Source organism: Rhinolophus sinicus, chromosome 16 (assembly GCF_057876585.1).
Source record: "Rhinolophus sinicus isolate RSI-liver-muscle chromosome 16, RSI-T2T, whole genome shotgun sequence".
Taxonomy (NCBI): domain Eukaryota; kingdom Metazoa; phylum Chordata; class Mammalia; order Chiroptera; family Rhinolophidae; genus Rhinolophus; species Rhinolophus sinicus.
Genome location: NC_142516.1, coordinates 23845106 through 23864200, shown reverse-complemented (window position 1 = coordinate 23864200; position 19095 = coordinate 23845106). Strand labels below are relative to the sequence as shown.

The 19095-nt window shown below is 38.6% G+C and overlaps 1 long non-coding RNA gene across 1 annotated transcript in view; it reads left to right on the top strand.

Annotated features, from left to right (window-relative positions):
* LOC141571356 (uncharacterized) overlaps positions 1-19095 on the top strand; it is a 226196-nt gene that overhangs the window by 99391 nt on the left and 107710 nt on the right. Inside the window, exon 2 of the long non-coding RNA XR_012496115.2 lies at positions 15429-15571. This is a non-coding gene — a long non-coding RNA (uncharacterized LOC141571356). The remainder of the gene's footprint in view (positions 1-15428; positions 15572-19095) is intronic.

Genomic DNA, 19095 nt, shown 5'->3' with positions numbered 1-19095 from the left:
CTTCTTAAAAAGTTGTATTGTCTGAGGAGTTTGGGGCGAGTGTGCATGTGAGTGTGTGTATGTGTGTGTGTGGCACAAAGTGGGGAGATTAGTGGTTGGGAGGGCTGTGTCTATGTGAGGTACAGGGTGATGAGTTGTGTGCACAGATTGTGAATAACTTGACAGTCAGTCTGAGTAAATATAGGTCATTGCACAACAGGCTTTCTGAGTACTGACTTAGGTTTTTGGTTCCTGATAATTTAGCTTCCATAACTATAACCGAGGCCCTTCAGGAGGTGCAATCCTCCTTCATCACTGTCTCCTTCCATTCCCCAGAGGCGGGCATGTGCTGTCAAGTCAGACTGTTTGGGTTCAGCACTTGCTCACTTACCAGCCAGTGACACTTTGTTAACCTGGCCCAGCCTCAGTTTCCCCTTAGATAAAATAGGAATAATAATATCTCTATCACAGTGTTGCTGGGTTAACTTAGCTCATTGAACATGTTAAGTGCTCCGTATGGGTCAGCTGTGCAACTCCCAGACATTTTAATTCAGTAAATATTTTTTTGAAAGTTTTCTATGCACCACAGTGGTACTGTTCTCCTTCCAGTCTGAACATGAGGCATTGTGTTACTTTGGTAGGCTACTGTCACAAAATGACACAGACTGGGTGGCTTACAGAACAGAAATGTATTCTCTCACAGTTCTGGAAACTGGAAATCCAAGATCAAGGTGCGAGCAGAGCTGGTTGGTTTCTCCTGAGGCCTCTCTCGTTGGCTTGCAGATGGCCTCCTTCTCACTGTGTCCTCACATGGCCCTTTCTCTGAGCCTGTATCCCTGGTGTCTCTCCCTCTTGTTAAAAGGACACCAGTCATATTGAATTATTAGGTCCCCACCCTCATGGTCTTATTTTTATTTCATCATTTCTTTAAAGATCTTCTTTCCAAATGCAGCTAACATTATGAGGTACTGGGAGTTGGGACTTCTACATATGAATTTGGGGAGACACAATTCAGCTCATAATAGGTACTAAATCTGACTTTTCATGCTAAGAATAGGAGGACCTGGAATTCCTTCTTCTGCATTGCCACTTGGTGATCTCGCTCTGTTGTAGTCAGCCCAGCTAAACTATCTTTTCCTCAGCAGAGTTTCTGTTGAACGCACATACACACGTAGTCACAATCCCTTAGATATAATCTGTTATGACAATTACTATATTACATTCACTCTAATACATTCATATATATATATATATATATATATATATATATATATATATATATCACAATTGTACCCACATATATACACGTGTGTGTGTGTGTGTGTGTGTTGTAGAGATAAAGAGATGGGTCTTTAATAGTCCATCTCCCCAGTTAGAATGGAAGCTCCAGGGGGGAAAAGGGTATTTTATCACCACTGCATCCCCAGAGCCCAGAACAGTGCTTTGACAGAGCAAGCGCTGACTCTCTTACTCACACCAGCTCAGAGGTCTGAAACCTCCTCGTAATGCTCACAAGCTCCTTAAGAACAGGGCGTATGTCTGCTTTCTCTTCCTAGTCTACATAATTTGCTTAATAAATGTGTTGGACAAAACAAGGAAGGTTTTCACAGGCTGACATTCAGTTCTTTGAAATTATTTCTGTGGATGATAACCAGAGAAGTAAACATGCTTGTTTTGATCCAGAACGAGGGACATAATACATGTATGCTTTTGATTGCGAAGCCATAATTAATGAGAAGAAAGGCTTCTGAGTCAGAACGCTCAGGAGAGTTTGGGACCAATTGCAGACAGTGTATTTCTCTCTTTGAGATTTTCTTTTCTGCACACAAACTGGGTTTGATGGTTTTGACTGACTTGACCATGCCTTGAGGCAAAGAAATATGATAACTATGTACCTAGGGGTGGATTAAGACTAAATAAAGGGCCATCACAGGACTCTATCCAATTCTGCCTCTCCACAACTCCCTCTGGGTAAATCCTATAGCTTACACCTGTCCAAGGCAGCAGAGACCTAGACCATCACATCTGTCGATGGCTGCCCGAATAATTAAAGCCATCTGTGCCCAGCGTCCCAACATTTCTCTGAGTCAGTATGCAGCTCCATAATTCTACCAATGAGAAATGGCTCCAGAACCATTATGGTTAAATACTTTTTTTTTTTTTTTAATGAAAGAAAAAGAAACTAAAAAGATAAATTCTCTTTGATCCCTCGTGACCCCATCGACAAAATGTCCTATGCAGTACAGCAGCTGAGATGTTAGGAAAGTCTCCAAGATGGAGATGCTAAATCTCCAAATCGAGTTAGAGGTCAGTGCGTGTATTTGCCTGAACTGTTTCGTTCAGCACAGGGAATCCAACCTACCTGCTCTCTTTGTGCATCTAGTGATGAATGTGTTGACTGATTGGAATGCAGCCAAATGCTATTTCATGTTGAGTCTTTTCCTCGGGGTATTCTGAGGCTGCACGGGGCAGCATGACACAGAAGAATGCATGGTTAAGAGCTCAGGCTCTCGAGTCAAACACAACGGAGTGGGAGTCCAAGCCTTGTCACTCGCTTCACCTCGGGCACATTGCTTGGCCTCACTACATCTGTCTCTTCATCTGTAAAATGGAAATGATGGTAACGCATCCTTTGTTAGTTATGGTAAAGATTACATGAGAAAATGCACATTAAGCACTTAGCAGACTACTTGGCACATGGTGGGCATGCAATAAATGTCACTACAATTTTTGTTATTGTGGGAGTTATAACTCCCAGATCAGGCAGCCTCCCGGTTTTCAGTAAACTTACAAAGGCCAACTTGAAAGGGACTCCCGATTCTTTCCCACATTCTCTAAGATTGCTGTGTTGTCCAGTTGGACTTGCTAATTGGTAAAGGCTCAGTGAGGAGGTGATCTAAGTAGCCCAGTGCCACCCACCTTTGAATAATCAACAAGGAAACAAACTTTATAAGACACTTTCTATCTGCCAGGTGCTGTGCTAGGTACATTTTCTCTCTTGCTACTGCTTGATCCTCAGGAAAACACTGTGAGGTAGCTGTCTCCCCTTTTCCAAAGGTTAGCCCACTGGCTTTCCAGTTGTCACACACCTAATACTGTCAAAAACTGTGACTGTATTGTGGCCATATGTTTTTTCGTCTGCCCAGAATTCCTTTGGTTTTGGTTAACCTCTCTTTACCCATTCTATAATAATCCAGTTCGATCCCTTTGATTTGAGTGGAACTGAATCCATCTCCACTGGGGCTAAAGGGTGGTAACAAAGACTCAAGACTGACCAATCCCACTACCTACAGAGGTGGCCGTGGTATGGCTGACATTTCTCAAGCACTCTCATGGAGGGAGAGAGGGTCTCTCTTCTTCTTGAGGTTGCAAGATAGTGTATCCATGGATACTCGGAGAATCTGAAAGTTATATACTACCACTTGCCTAGAGTATACTTAAAAACAGAGAAAAGGAGAGAGAGAGAGAGAGAGAGAGAGAGAGAGAGAGAGAGAGAGAGAGAGATATCTAACAACATCGTTTGAAACTCTGGATGCAGATGTGCCTGAAACCAGTTATGTAAGCCAATAAATTCTCATGGTCTTAGGCTAGTTTAAGTTCTCATCCTGCTAATACACTTCCAGCTACCAGTTGGTTCTGTGGAACCAACAGTGCTGCTGTTGTATACAGTGTTGTACAGTGCTGCTTTGTCACATTGTGTAAGAATATTATGTTTGAACAAAGGATTTTTCCTTTTTGTACAAATGGCCTTTCTACACACTAGCCTTACTTGGGACCAGTAATATTCTTTACCTAAATACGTTGGTTTAACTCTTATATTTAAATTCACATATGTCCATAAAATGCCTATATATTTTTAAAACTTGTTTAATTCATATCCTCCTTAAATTTCAAAATCATTTATCAGTAAAGCAGCTTTAGAATTTTTTAAAAATAGTGGTTCTATAGTTTGTTTTAAAGAAAACAATACTATGTATAATAGCATATAATACTTGCACTAGGGTAGCTCCAGTAGAGTGGGAGACGTATTAACTTAAGTATCTAAGATATATGCTGGGCTCTCAGCTCTGTGACTCTGTAGCTGTGTTAGTTTCGGCAAATTGCCTAGTTTCTTACAACCTCAATTTCCTTATCAATGGAGATAATAATATATACTTCACAGGGTAATACAAGAGTTAAATGAGATTGTGCTTGCAAAAGTGGGCAGGAACTTTTTTTTTTCCTGAACCAGTTTAGCTTGGTATCTAGTGCCATAAACTAGGATTTTATGAGTATCACTGGATAATGGTTATCATTTTTCTCTTCGGACAAATTTTTTCAAGTTAGAGGGATGTATAAAGAAGAAACAATAATCACCCATACTCCCTAACCACCCCACCCCCTAAGAAATAACTGTCAATATTTTTAAGATATTTGTACCTTCTTTCAATATTTTTAGATATTTAATTTTAAATGTATGCAAATAATACATAAACCAGTTATCACTTAAAACATTTAGACTATTACAGATTAAACTATAGTCTCCTGAAAACTCCTTTCCCTATACTGATATCCTCCCATCAAGACTAAGCGCATACTCTGTGATAAATTTGCCTCATGAAAGAGCTTCTCAAATTTATTATATTTTCCATACATACCAATATGTTGGGAGAAATATAAAATATCGTTTTTTGTTTTTTTTGTGAGTGATCCATGTTAACATGAATACTTTTGAATATTTTACAGTAATTCTTCAGGTTTATGGAATTGTATTCATTCCGTTGTGGATAAATATTTAAAAAGTGTTTTTCATATCAGGAGCAATATTGCATCAAATCTTTTGTGTATATGTGGAAGTCTTTATCCAGGACAGATATATAGAAAGAAATTGCTAAGGCCTAGGATGATTAATGTAATAGCTACCACCATCTTGCCCTTCAGATTGAGCATTAATTTCAGGGTCATAAGCAGTCATATTCAATTTTACTGTCCTCTCCCTCTCCTCCGACCCTGCCCTTTGCTTGTCTACACTTGATATTATCAAACATTTTAATCTTTGTGAAACGGGTAATAAAATGGTAATTCATTGTTATTTTACGTTTTCTGATTATTGATTAGGTAGAGCCATTGTTTTTTCCATAGGGTAATTCTGATTTTATCTTCTTTGATTATCTATTTGTGTCCTTTAAACCATACCTTCATTGACTGTTGGACTTTTATTTTTTTTATAAACATATAAGAATTATTTGAAAGTTTCAGATGCTTATCCTGGTCTGTTTTATATCTGAATATTTTATAGCAGTGACTATTTCCTTCTGGATTATCTCTTGTCTTTTACCTTTGTTCATATTCAAATTTCTGTTTTTTTCTTCCTTTTTATTTTTGCTACATAAGTGATTTTAAGAAATTCTTCCCAACTCCAGGGTCTTGTTATTGTCCTTCATTATCTTGCCATAAAATTAGTTTTATTTTCCCAAATATGGGTCTTTAATTCAACTTGAATTTATTTGTGCCTATGAATAAGACAATTCATTGGATTCTGAATTTGCACCATTGATCTATATGCCTATTCTTGAAACAACACCACACTGTTTTAAGTACCGTGGCTTTGTTGTAAGCCTTGATTTCTGGAATGACAGATGGATAAAATGACTTTCTAAAGTATTTTTAATAAAGCATAAAGAAAAGGGACTGCTAACTCATGAGCACAGCTGTATGCTGAATTTGATGGGGCGGCGGAGGGGGGGGGCTACTTTTCATATTTTATCTTCATGTCAACCGTGCAAAGGAGTTGGTATTGCCTGGCTTTCTCAGTGGAGATACCTCACTTTCACAGGGTCACATAGGTTACAAGCAGTGGAGCCAAAAATTTGAGTCCATGTCTGTCTGACTCTAAAATTCCATTCTTTCTTTGACGTCTCCCACATTCCCAGGTCCAGACCATTCTTGAGGAAAACAGTAATATCTGGTAATTCCTTTCACTTTTTAAAAAAGCTGTATTATTCTGCAGATAAGAGCCTTAATATAGAAGGAAGCTGAAAGATGAAGCTTTAATCGGCTGTGTAAGTTATGTTGAGGACAAGAAAGGTAAGAAGAAGTAGAGCCTTTGGTGAAGTTGACCAACTATTTCTTATTTGAAGGAATAATACGGCTTTACTCCCACCCCCACCTCTCAGCCTCAAGTTTCCTTTTTCCCACTAATTAGTTCCAAATGTTTTGCAGTTTTCTGCTGTCCTCTCCTCCTCTAGACAGAAACCTAATGCCAGCAGTGGGCACCAAGCCATCCTTTTGGCCTTTGCACTTTATGGCCGGGTCGCTGCCTTCAGCAATTAGTAAATCATGGACAATTTCAGCTGTCACACATTCTTGGATTTGACTCTGACCTCTCTCTGGAATCTGAAGTCTCTTGAACCAATCCGCCATTTTCCCACATGGGGCTTCCTTCTGGTGTTGCCGTGGAGAGGAACGTGGAAAAGATTTTGCACTGGTGCTGCAGAATTCCTGGCTACAGATTGCCCACCCCCCACCCCACCCCGGACTTTGCAATGTTTCCAGATTTTACCTGAGAAGCAGGTAGTTAAGTTTATCAGGTTGTTCACTTTGCCATGGAATAGGAGAAGTCTAGACTTCCCTCCTTCTCTTTTAAAGAAGAATGAAGACCTGTCTCTGTTGATTTATGATCTTGGAAAGAGGAGAAGGGCACAAGATAAAAGGAGAGATGAGGAATGCTATGATAAAGTGGGTAACACCTGAGGAATCTCTCCCGCCTGGAGACAAGAGAGATCTTACAGCCTGTTGAAGACGGGCAGCTTTTATTTGTTTGTTTGTTTGTTTGTTTATTTAAGTATTTATTTTTCATTTCTTAAACTGAAACACCATCTATTCTGACTTTTCCATGCTGAGGACTTTGATGTCCCACGAGATTTGCCTGAGCTCGTGCGAGGTCTTAAGATGGGTATTACTGAACAAGGAGAAGCTTTTTCTTCAAACTGAATGGCTCAGTTCCATTTCCAGAGGAAGGCTGATGAGTAAGGACATGTTTGTGTCTTTTTAGACAAGTGAATGATTGAAATTATTGCATATGAAAAACCAGATGTTTCACAGGAGTGGACGTTTATCATTCAAACTTGACCTACCTTTGGCCTGGCCAGTGTCTTTTTGCAATTTGCCTTGCATCTTGACTATTCCTTTTGCATGTGACTCCTATGGAACACACATGGAGGGAGAGTACAGAACCACAGAGATGGTAATGGAAAGGAAGGAGGCGGGGAGGCGAGAAGAGCAGAGTTATAAAAGAGACCACATGCCCTTACTTGCAACCCGATTTTGGAGAACAGCCAACCATTAAATGCAATGATCATACTGTCATGTTGCTGAATTCAGGAGATTGTGATCACATAACTGAGTAGACTGTTTTCTTCCACTCAGAACACTTAAGTGTCTAACCTTGAGAAAGGTTGTGGACACACCATATAGCACAGTGTCTCTGAAATACTGAATGTGGAGCTGAGAGTCAGATTGCAAGCAGGAGAGTCCGCTCAGCTGCATTCTCATTACAGCTCTGCCCCTTCCCATGTTACCTTTGGTGAGTCTTCCCCATTTTGGCCTGTGTGTTTCTGACAAGTCAAAGGATGGGTTAAATTAAGTAAATTCTGCATCCTTTCAAGATGAAAAGGAATATGGAGATCTTAACAAATACCTGTTAGCTGCAAAGTATCATATTTCCTTGTGCCAGGGAAACATAGATGAGCGATTGTTGCTAAGCACGAAGTCATGCAAACGGGAAAGCCATCCAAGGCTCATATTAGATTAGCCCTCCCAGTCATTGATCCCTGTTCAAAGTCAAGAAGTATGGGGCCAGACTTCTCTGTGGTCAGAGCCTCTGCTTATGGTCTCCACCAGCCAGTTGAAGAAAATGCCTTTTCTACCTCAGACTTAATTGGTTTCTGGGCCCTGCAGTCCTCCATTGCCATTGTTATCTTGTTCAGTATGAGCTCAGGTACAGTTTTCTGTGCATGTTTGCAGCTAACTAGGCAGCTCTAGTTATCAGGAGCAACTTTTGTGGGAAACATTCCCAAAATCTATTGGAAGAAAAGCAGTAGAATTCTGACAAACTTACCTTACTTGAGGTGTGCTTGGGAATTACTCTGTATCTTAAAAAAAAAAAAAAAAGAGGCAGCGGGGAAAAACAACCATTTTTGTGGAAGTGAAAATTAATTGTCTGTAGTCCTGGGGTTTTCCTTTCAGTAATGACCAAGTAAACTCATATCAGATTAACTCTTCTATAGATAACAATTCTAAACTCCAAAATAAAAATATAAAAAATTAACTATCTAAAGGCTTAAGAGTGAACAAATATAGGCACATTTTGAAGGAAAGCCCATATTTGGAAAAAAGGGAATAGCATTTGGTTATTTTCTCCCTTTTGTGTGTGTGTGCATCTGTTTGTGTGTGTGGTTTTTAGCCAGAAGGCATGCCCTTGTCTATGCCATGTAGGTTGGCCAAAACACAGATGTAAAAGCTGGAATTGATCTACCTTGAAGAACCAGTATGCAGAGTTCGGGGCAACCATCAGTTCTAGAAAGCAAGGGGTAGTGGGAATATTGGCAAGGAGAGAACCAGAGAGGGAAAGCCCTAAATTCTGTGTATGACTATATCCAACTGTCTGGTTGACCCTTGAACCATGCATATGTAAAACATGACAAGTTATTTAGCCTAATTAAGGCCAAATAACTAAACTGAGATTTGAGTTACTACCCAAGAGACAGTTTACAGTTTGCAGCCAAGTTAATTACCTACTTGAAGTCAGCATTCTTTGGAGGAATATAAAGGAATCCAGAGTTTCTACAATATGACATTCACAATGTCAACAATATCCACAATTGCTCAGTATGTAAAGAAAGAGTAGAGTAAATACAGATGATCATAAACATATAAAAACAGCTTCATCCCCACTGGCAATGAAAGAAAGCCAAATGAACCGTTAATTTTAATTTGTCAACTTAGCAAAGGTTTTAAAAATAACCTATGCTAGTTAGCAAAGGTGTCATCAGATGTAACCTTATCTGGTGCTGTCTGGAGTGTAAATAGGTATAAATTTCTTGAAAACCAATTAGGTTAGCCGTATTACAATGAGTAAAATAGTTTACACCCTTTAACCCAGAAATTCCACTTGTAAAAATGTATTCCAAAGAATTTTCAGCTGTGCAAAGAGTCTTATATAATGATATTCCTAAAAATATTTGTAGAATTGAAAGAATATAATCTAAATATCTGAGAATAAAGGACTGGTTTAAAAAATTAAATATAATGGAATACTTTACAGATATTAAATTGTTTTAAATGAACATCAAAGTCATAAAATTATATAAAGGCATAAATAAAGTAGCAGTTACTCATTTGTGAGTCTTTAAATGTCTTCTGGGTCTGTGATTTTTATCACTCTTCTTACTCGTCATTTATTTGTCCTTTGACTCGTCGGACCTTGGTTAAATTTCTCAGAGGGCTATTTATTGGGGTATGCTTTTCAGTGGTGTAAGGATGTATTTTTAATGTCTGTTATTCTTTGATCAATGATATTTTTGGTAGAGAAGAAGAAGATACCTGGGTTTAATTTTCCGTCTTAAAAGTAGAAGCTAAGACATAGCTATTTGAAGAGATGAAGCTACTTGAAGAAAACAAGATGGAATATGGAATTATATAAAGGGGGTATCTGAAGGAGTTGGTCAGAAATATTTGATTTGGGGGTAAAATGTAGACCCATTGCATCTATTCAGAGAGGATAATATTTGCTAGGTCCCATGTCTGACTTGGTGGATAATTATTATGTAAAAGATCATAAACACTCATAGTATTCAGGAATTGGCTAAAAAATTATTCCAAGTTCCTCATTATATAGAGGCAGAAACTAAGCCACAAAGAAGTGAAGTGACTTACTCAAGATTACACAGCATGCTAATAAGATGTTTGAGGACTACTTAATCCAATTGAGTTCTTCGCACTATACAGCACTTTTTTTGGTTTGTTTTAAAAGAAAATATATAGATGTCAGTTAATAGGAAGAAATTCAAGGAGGCACTTCCATAAATGCTTTATAAATATTGTTCTGATACGATGCCAGACTCTGTCCTTATTTCTTAGATGAAGACACAAGGGGATTAAAGAAAAGCAAGTTATGGTCCAAATCAAGTCTGAAACCTCTTTCAATTGATTGCCTCACCTATCGGTAGCTCAAAAAGCAACATTACCTCTTTCAAAAATCAATGAACGGAAATGCTATGAGGAAACAAATTGGTAGAAATCTTCATTCTTGTATTCATAGAAAAAATTTTAATTATTGCTCCTCTTTTGCTTATTAAAGAAGAGAAAAAGAATAAAACTCAATGCTTGCAGGGGTCCAGGAAAGTTTGGGGCCATGCATTATTGTAAAATAATCTTTTGAAAGTCAAATTAGCAAACTAAGGAAAAATGTTATATGTATGAAGGTACTTATTGGAGTAGTATCTAATAACAAAAAGACTTGAAGCAACAGAATTAGTCAAAGGGGAAGGTCTAAGTACATTGTGGTACACATGAGAATACTGTGTAGCTAAGGAAAATATCATTATCATTAGGTATACAAGCATGAGACAGTGCCCTTACCCTCTGTGTCCTCACTTCTCTGCATTTGGCTTAGAAGGCCCCATACACACTGAAATCAAGGTGAAGGCCTGTTGGACTCTTATCTGGGGACTCTGGGTAGAAATTGCTTCCAAGCTCAGTCAAGTTGTTGGCAGAATTCACTTTTGCAGTTGTAAGGCTGAGGGTCCTATCTTCTTGCTGACTGTTGACCAGAGTTCACTGCCAATTTCTAGAGGCTTCTCCCAGGCCCTTCCACGTGGCTCCCTCCATCTCAGCAATGGAGAACCTCCCTTGTGTTCTGTTTCTCTCACACTTTAAATCTGACTTTCTCTTTTGCTACCAACTGGAGAATACTGTCTCTTTCATGGGGTCATATGATTAAGTTAGGCCCACATGCGTAATATCCCTATCTTAAAATTAGTGTCTACAAAATCCCCTTTTTCGTGTAACTTAATAGAATCGTGGAAATCAAACCAAGGGGCAAATTAGGCCATGGGGTTATTTTAGAATTCTGCACACCATACCACAGATGGCCATAGAGCTCATTACCTCACTTCCCACAGGTCTTCACTTAGTTATTAATTTCAGAAAAGTGTTTCCTGGCATCTATCTAAAATTTCAACTGCACCCCTTACCCCCACCCAAATTTCCACCCCCTTTGTCTGTTTTTATTTTTTCTCCTTGACATTGATCATCTAACATACAAAATATTTTACTTATTTATATTGTTTGTTTCCCCCATCACATATAATCTCAATGAGATCAAGGACTTTGTCATTGTTCTCTGCTGTACTTCTTGATCCTAGAATCGTGTCTGGAACATAGCAGGCACTCAATCAATAATGCATTTAATGAATAAATAAATAAATGATACAAAACTATATGTAGAATATGATTATAATTATTTAAAATTATGAATACATGTAAACACAATTAAAATAGTATTGATAAGACAGTGAGATCTGAATAGCTTAAAAATCGGTTGCCTATACTTTGCATTGCTGTTATTCTGACATTACAAAGAAAAGGCCCCATAGAAGGGGCTGTTCTCTGGGGAGTAGGAATTAGCCAAGTATGACATACTGAATGAGTAGATAATTTTGAGGTAATGCTAAGGACTCTGCAGCTCATCAGAGGCAGAAAAACATGCCAGAGGCAGTATGGTAGAGGAGAGAGAGGAAGGGAAATGGAATCACAGAGACCTGGATTTTAGTCTTGCTTCTAGTACATACTAGTTGTGTGATTTGAAAAGTCACTTAACACCTCTGAACCTATTTCCTCAACTAAAGAAATGAGGACCACAGAGCAGATGCTTAGTCTCACTTTATTTCACTTCATTCAGCCTATTCATCCTTTGAGTTGCCAAGGAAACCAGGCTGCTCATACTGTTCCTACTTCTCTTCTTCATCTCACCTGTCTTCTGTTACAGAAGAGGATCTTCTCGACAGGGTAAGATTAATTTCTCAATGAAAGGAGTATCGCCACATTTTTTTAAATTGTTGATTTAAAATAATTATAACTAGCCTAAAATGCCAGGAGGAGAAATTCCTATACGGATATAGAGGAATTTTGACTTTCCTATGCAAATATAGAAGAATTTTTCCATTCACTTTACTTCTTGGCCTTCCGGTACAGTCTAAGAATCCATGCATGCATGAAAATAATTAATCTTTGTAGAAAGATATTTCCCATATTAATAAAAGCTATCACTTACAGCATAGAGAATATAGTCAATAATGTTGCTACAACTATGTATAGTGCCAGGCCCATGGGTACTAGACTAATCAGGGGGGATCACTGAATAAATTATGTAAATGTCTAACTACCATGCTGTATACTTGCAACTAATATAAAATAATATTGAATGTCAATTGTAACTGAAAAATATAAAAAAATAAAGTAACGTAAAAGCTATTTGTTTTAAGCATCTAATATATTCCAGGCACTGTGCTATATTCTTTACATACATTATCTTTAAAGCTCAAAACAAATCAATCAGCATACATCATTGCTCCATTTTATACACAAGGAAGCTAAGGCTCAGAGAGATTAAATACATTCTCAACAGTAGCATGACTAAATGCTAGAGTTGATCTACTGGTATAATTTGTTGACATCATTTTGAATCTGGATCATTCTTTTCAGTGCATTTGCTCTCTTGGCCAATTTTGTGTCAGAGAGGATTTGGTTCAACATTCTATGCCTTCATCAGTTTGTTTCTTGCTACATCTCCAATGCCTAGTGCAATACCAGGTACATAGTAGGTGTTTAATAAGTGAGTTTTGAGTGAATGAATGAATGAATGAATGAATGAATGAATGAACCATATAGGGCCAAGACAGAGCCCCATACCATGCCTCCATTGACATACAGTACTGGTCCTCTCAGTTACAAATCCACTGTAATATATTATTAAGATATCCTTATTCCTATACTTTTACCTATAATTACTAAAAGGAGACATTGTGAAATGTTTTGGTGTGGTCAGGTACACTATATCTATATCCCCCCCCCCCCATAAGACAATTCTTAGCCTCTTATTTTACAAAAAGAAAAGGTGAAGGTGTTTCATGAACATATTCCCCTCATCTTTCTTTTTCCTTCTCCCAGCATTCACAAATATTCAATTTTATTATTTGTTCCAGAAAACTACTTGGGATAGATAGTAAACACATTCCATATTTTTACAGCGTACTTGTTTTGTTGAGGAAAGATTATATTTTTCTTTGTTAAGTCTTCCAAGATTTCTGGCAGAGTTTTAATAATATATTTGGGAAGTTCTCTTAAGAATAACAACCACCACCATTTATTGAAAAGTTGGGATGTATAAACACTGCATAGATAGATACCTGACCTACATTATCTTACCTAATTACCCCCAAATCTATGAAGTAGGTGTTAATATCTAAAATTTAAACATCAGGAAGCCAAGACTAAAGGAGCTAAATATTTGCCCTAGACCACACAAATTAGATAAGTAGTGAAGTCAGGATTCAAAGCTAGGTCTATTACTCCAAAGATTGTACTTTTAATGAATATATACATTATTTGGGATGTAACTTTTCTAGGCCAGGAAACACCTTAAAAATATCCTAATGCTTGCTTATGATCACTTCACCAGTATTTGCTTCAATATCCTCATTTTAGTTGGATTAGACTAGGTTATGCTGCAGTAACAAGTCGCATCAATAATCTCAATGTTGCATTTAAGTATCAAAATGGTTTTACATGATCACAACAACTGGAAGATCACGCAGAAAAGTTGCGTACAGCCAATTAACTTTTTAAAACTCAAAAATAATACATATCACTTCTAATGACATTTCATGGCCAAAGTAAATTATATGACCATGCCACAAAAGGACAGAAATTATTATAGAATCCAACCCCTATATCCAGTAGGAGAGAACATGCTACTGTGTTTCCCCAAAAATAAGACCTACCTGGACCATCAGCTCTAATGCGTCTTTCGGAGCAAAAATTAATATAAGACCTGGTCTTATTTTACTATAAGACTGAATCTTTGACATGACATGATATGATATGATATGATATGATATGATATGATATGATACTTGGGTTTTATAATAATTTTTGCTCCAAAGACACATTAGAGCTATCTGTCTGGCTAGGTCTTATTTTTGGGGAAACATAGTATCAGTGAATAGTGAGAGTGTCTCCTCAAATCCATGTTTTGTCTGCCCTTTCCCGAACTGACAATATTCTTTTTGAACATAGTAGAAATAAAATATGGGTTTTGAGCTTTCAGTTTTCATTAAAAATTTTATCATTATGTACTTTCATATAAAAATTATGATATTACTTCTAATACTTCCTTCTTGCATCTTAGAAATGAAGAAAGTCCTTTTGGTTGTCCTTCACACTTACTGCAAGAATCATGTAAATCTAATTATTTTCTGCCCAGTTGGACACCTTCATTGTTTTCCCCTTTAATCCATATCCTCTAAAAGTCTGCACCCATTAGAGCGTCCTGTGCAGTTATATTGACCTTATGAAACTGTTCCCACTCATCTTCGGCATGATGAAAACTTGCTGTTGTAAAGTCATGATTTCAACTTTGTGTGCCTGATGGCCCAGAGATTTTCTTTTTATCTTGGAGGTTAAAGATGCTTTGAAAAGAAGCACTCAAAATGTTTATTACTCCCCTACCTTTATTAGCAAGCTATTGGAGATCTGCAAAATAAAGGATTTTTTTCTTTTCTTCTTTTTTTTTTTTTAAAGGAAGGAGGATTCAGGAAAGAGAAACCTAGATAAGTGACGAAGAGACGTCATAGATGACAGTTATGTAACAGATCTAGAGAGAAGCTGTTTCAGATTGCAACCACAGGATGGAAGATAGAGACCTTTGGGAAAGGTTTTCTTGACTATGATACATTTTGGAAAGTGAACATTAGATTGATCTGGTGGAGAAACTAGAGATAGGTACATTGGAGGCTACTCATGCCAAAAACAAACAAACAAAAAATGTAATAATGAACTGTAGAAAGCATAAGTACATTGTGCATAATTGAACCATAACTGTTGAACGTGGCTCTGCTGTGTATAATATTCAGCAATAACTTAAATACTGATATTGGTTAAATGGATTTAACTATAGTTATGGTAAATCATTTCCAGATATCGCTTCATCCTGCATGCCTGTTGCAATGAGACTATGTCACTCTCTTCAAGACGTGGTATTGATTTCCCCTCCCCTAGATTGTAGGTTTGCCCTATCACTTGGGTTGACCCATCAGTGTGGTAGAAGTGAGATGCTGGAGTCTTTTGAGTCTGGATTTTAAGAGGTCTTGTAGCTTCCATTTTCAGGCTTTTGAAATGCTTCCTTTTAGAATGCTGTCCTGAGACTGCCATGCTCTGAGGAAGCCCAAGTGAGCCATGCGGAGGACAACTGAGGAGCTCTGGTTGAAAACCGCAGCTGACCCTGGCTCCGCGCCCGTCCACCCGCTGAATGCAGACACACGAGTGATGCCAGGTAAGACCCACAAAAAGCTACCCAGCAGCTGCAGAGCATCCCAAGAAATAATAAATCATTACTTCCTTAAAATGCTCATTTGGGAGTGATTTGTTATCCCAAAATAGAAAACTGAAACTACATGTACATTGGGAGAATGGAAGAAGGGGTGGGGTGATGTAAGAGAACTAAATTATCAACTGAAATGCCAGGAAATTAATGAATATCTTCAGAAGATAAATCAAGTAAAAAGCACCGAGTATATTATTAGAGATGTGGCTAGAGATAGAAACCAGAAGAAATAAGTGAAGTGTTTTCAAGTTGTTGCCTGGGGCCAGACTGTGGGGTGGGCCAGGGGAATGCAATTTTTCATTATAGACCTTTTAGTAGTATTTGATTTTTAAAATGTGAACATGAGTTGCTTTGATAAAGTAAAATTTATATATTTTTAAATTGTCCCTGGGATATGCAATCATATGAAGTTAGGGCATGCAAAGGCCTCAGGGCCTGGCAAATGAATGAGGAGACAGTTGTAACTTGGTGATGACTTTCTGTTGACCATCCTGCCCCTAAAGGCTTATCCTCCCTCCCAAGCCTCCCTTTTCAGTTTCAGTTCTTGGCAACCAGTTCAAAATGAAATGAGAACATATTTTAATGTATAGGCGAAGACTTACCAGTAACTTTGAGGAAAGAACTGAAAAATAGGAGGCAGCAATGCACTGTCCTTTTGTCTTCAGCTAATTTTTATCGTGGACCCATGTCGTTTAAGAACAAAAGGTGGAGGGAAAAAGCCCAGAACTTTGTCAACTACTCATACCTGAAGTAAAAGAATAATATCTTTAAATCACTGGCTCTGAGAACCTCTAAATGGCCCCAACTCTGTGCAATCTGATTGCTAGAAAAATATTTGTAATTCTTCTGTGCTCTTTTGGGTTCCCTCCTTGTTTGTGACCATGAATATAATCTTTGCATAAATCTTAAAGAACTTTGTGTTCCTCCAATAATATATAGGTAGAAATAGCTTTGGAAAAATCTGCTTATTTTTATTTCTCCTACTTTTTCCCTTTAGAATCCTTAGTGCCATTCTTTGGCCTATTAGAAGTGCTTGCTTCAAGCCATCCATTATTTCTGAGAACAACACAGTCTGTGGCTTTGGCTACACAATTCTGACAACTGGACAACTTGGTTGGTTCAGGCTTTAAAAAAAAAAAAAATCAATCAAAGCAGCTGTTTGGCAAAGTGTATTGAGTGATTTTCTCATTTTTCAGCAAACTGTTGTGGAATTATATCACTTCAACTCAAGTGTTCTCTCATTCCCCAAAATATCTCCACTCTTGAAGTGGCTTCCCTTTTTCTGTTCTGGTCTTGCCCCAGCCCCCAGCTCAACTTACCTTCAAAGGAAGCACCGCAGGATTATGCTTTCTGGTTGGGTGATTCCAGTGATGAAGGTGGCGCTATTCTTGGGGACTGGATCAAAGAATATTTGTACGGTCAATTTGTATGCAAAAATGTCGAGATGGAAGGGCGAGGGAAGTCCCTGCTTCTGCCTTCTCCATCCTTGCCAGCATTACTGACTGAGTCCATCCTGTCCAGTCCAGCATCATCCCAGGCTGTGCCAGGCCCACCAATCCTACGACTTGGAATTGAGTCGTGTGCTCACAGGCTGCTCTCTAGCCTGCCAAGTATAACAATAACAATAACAAGAATCAGTGCCAATTGTTCAGCATCTGCTATGGGTCCAACGTTTGACTAGCTACTTACTGCTAATCCTTCCACCAAGCCTGAATGTTACGTATCATTTTTCCCATTTTTCAGATAAGCTTATACACTGGCCCACCGTCACATAACCAGCCACATGTGGAGGAAGGATTTTAATCCATATCGTTCTGACCACAAAACTTCAGTCTGCTCTATCACGTTGCTCTGGATATTATTGGCTCCCAGGACCTACAGACCATTCTCATGCTATCTTCAGTAGATAGGTCCAGCTTAGTTCTGTCTTACACTGAGTCTTGGTTTCTATAGCGGCTTCTCACTGCCACTCTCTTTCTAATGGATTAAGGTGCCTTGATGGTGACATTTGGCTGAATCTGGCCAATCCATTTAACTCGGCAACTTGAAGGCCTGGTGAGTTTGGCAGACGCTGGCCAAGGGAATGGCCAGTTCTCTCAGTTTCCTCTGCTTGATCTTGCCTGCCTCCCTTCCCTGCTGCGCAAGACCTCTGCTCTTAAAATACTGACAGCTGAAAAAAAAACTAATGAATGTTATATTCGTTATATATTCATGTTGTTGTGTCTTAAGCATTGTGCTAGGCTTTGTGTGGGACAAAACAAATCAAGCACATATCCTGATGTGCATCAGAAGGGGGTTAAGAAGTATAGGTTTATACCCCTAGTAATAGTCATTGTGATTGTAAGTACCTGTTTAACTTACTGTGTGCAAGGCACTTTAAGGTTATGTCACTTTGTCCTCACAACAACCCAGCTAAGTAGATTCTATTATCCTATTTTACAAGTAATGAAACTGCAACGCATAGGGAAGATTGTGAACCCAAGCTGTTTGGCTCCAGATCTGAGCTGTTAAACACCACTGGGTTTAATGAAGATGCTGCATAGGTTTCAGGAGAAGCATAGATCAGAGGAACTGAAGGGAGAGAGAAATATAACCTCGCTGCATGAAGCTAGGAAGGCTTCCTGTAGAAGGAAGCACTTGAGCTAAGTCCTAAAGGATAAAAGGTACTATTGGGCCATAAGCAATGCGTATGCAAGAAGAAAATTTCAGGAGAGGATAGCAATCACCTTGTTGTTTGTGGGCTTTATTGCTGAGACCCCAACCTGCCTCCTGAGTTGTGTCATGAGTCATCAGCCTTGCCCTGAGTGCCTGGCAGTGTGCAAGATTGGGTGGCCCTTTTGTCCATCAGTCTAAACATGTCTTAGGAAAAATACCTTTAGCTCCCGTTAGCAGGACTCCAGGTTTCTCTCCTAGTTTATGACTACCTCTGGGATGATAGAATCCTTCCTTTAAGATTGTCAGTATGAAAGGACCTTGAGTAAGGACATTGGTCCAGACAGGACAGCAGCTATCAACCATGTCAGATGAGTGTATTCACTGCCCAGCTTGGGGAAATACTCTCGGTGTTGCTCCAAGCCCTAATGGGGGACAGATGGCAGCAGGCTATTTAACCTCTGTGCATTTCCTGAATATGACATGTCTGCCCATCTTGTTAACGACTGAACTGAGAGGGACACCAGACTGAGAGGTTTGGGGAGAAACCTGAGAACGGAATCCTTATCTTCTGCACCCTTCGCCATGCCCCGTCTGCTCTAAGAAAACGGTCACTGTAATGATGAGTTTGTACCCTGTGCTTCCTACTAAGGGATCAGCTCTGAGAGAAACTTGAGGGTGAACATAGCAATGCCTTTGACCACAGCAGACGTGTCTGTGGAGATTCCTGGGTTTTCTTAATCCTCTAACTATAAATCTTTTGATAATACAACTTCATTGACCATTTAGCATCATCTTGACTGAACACTTGATTCACATCA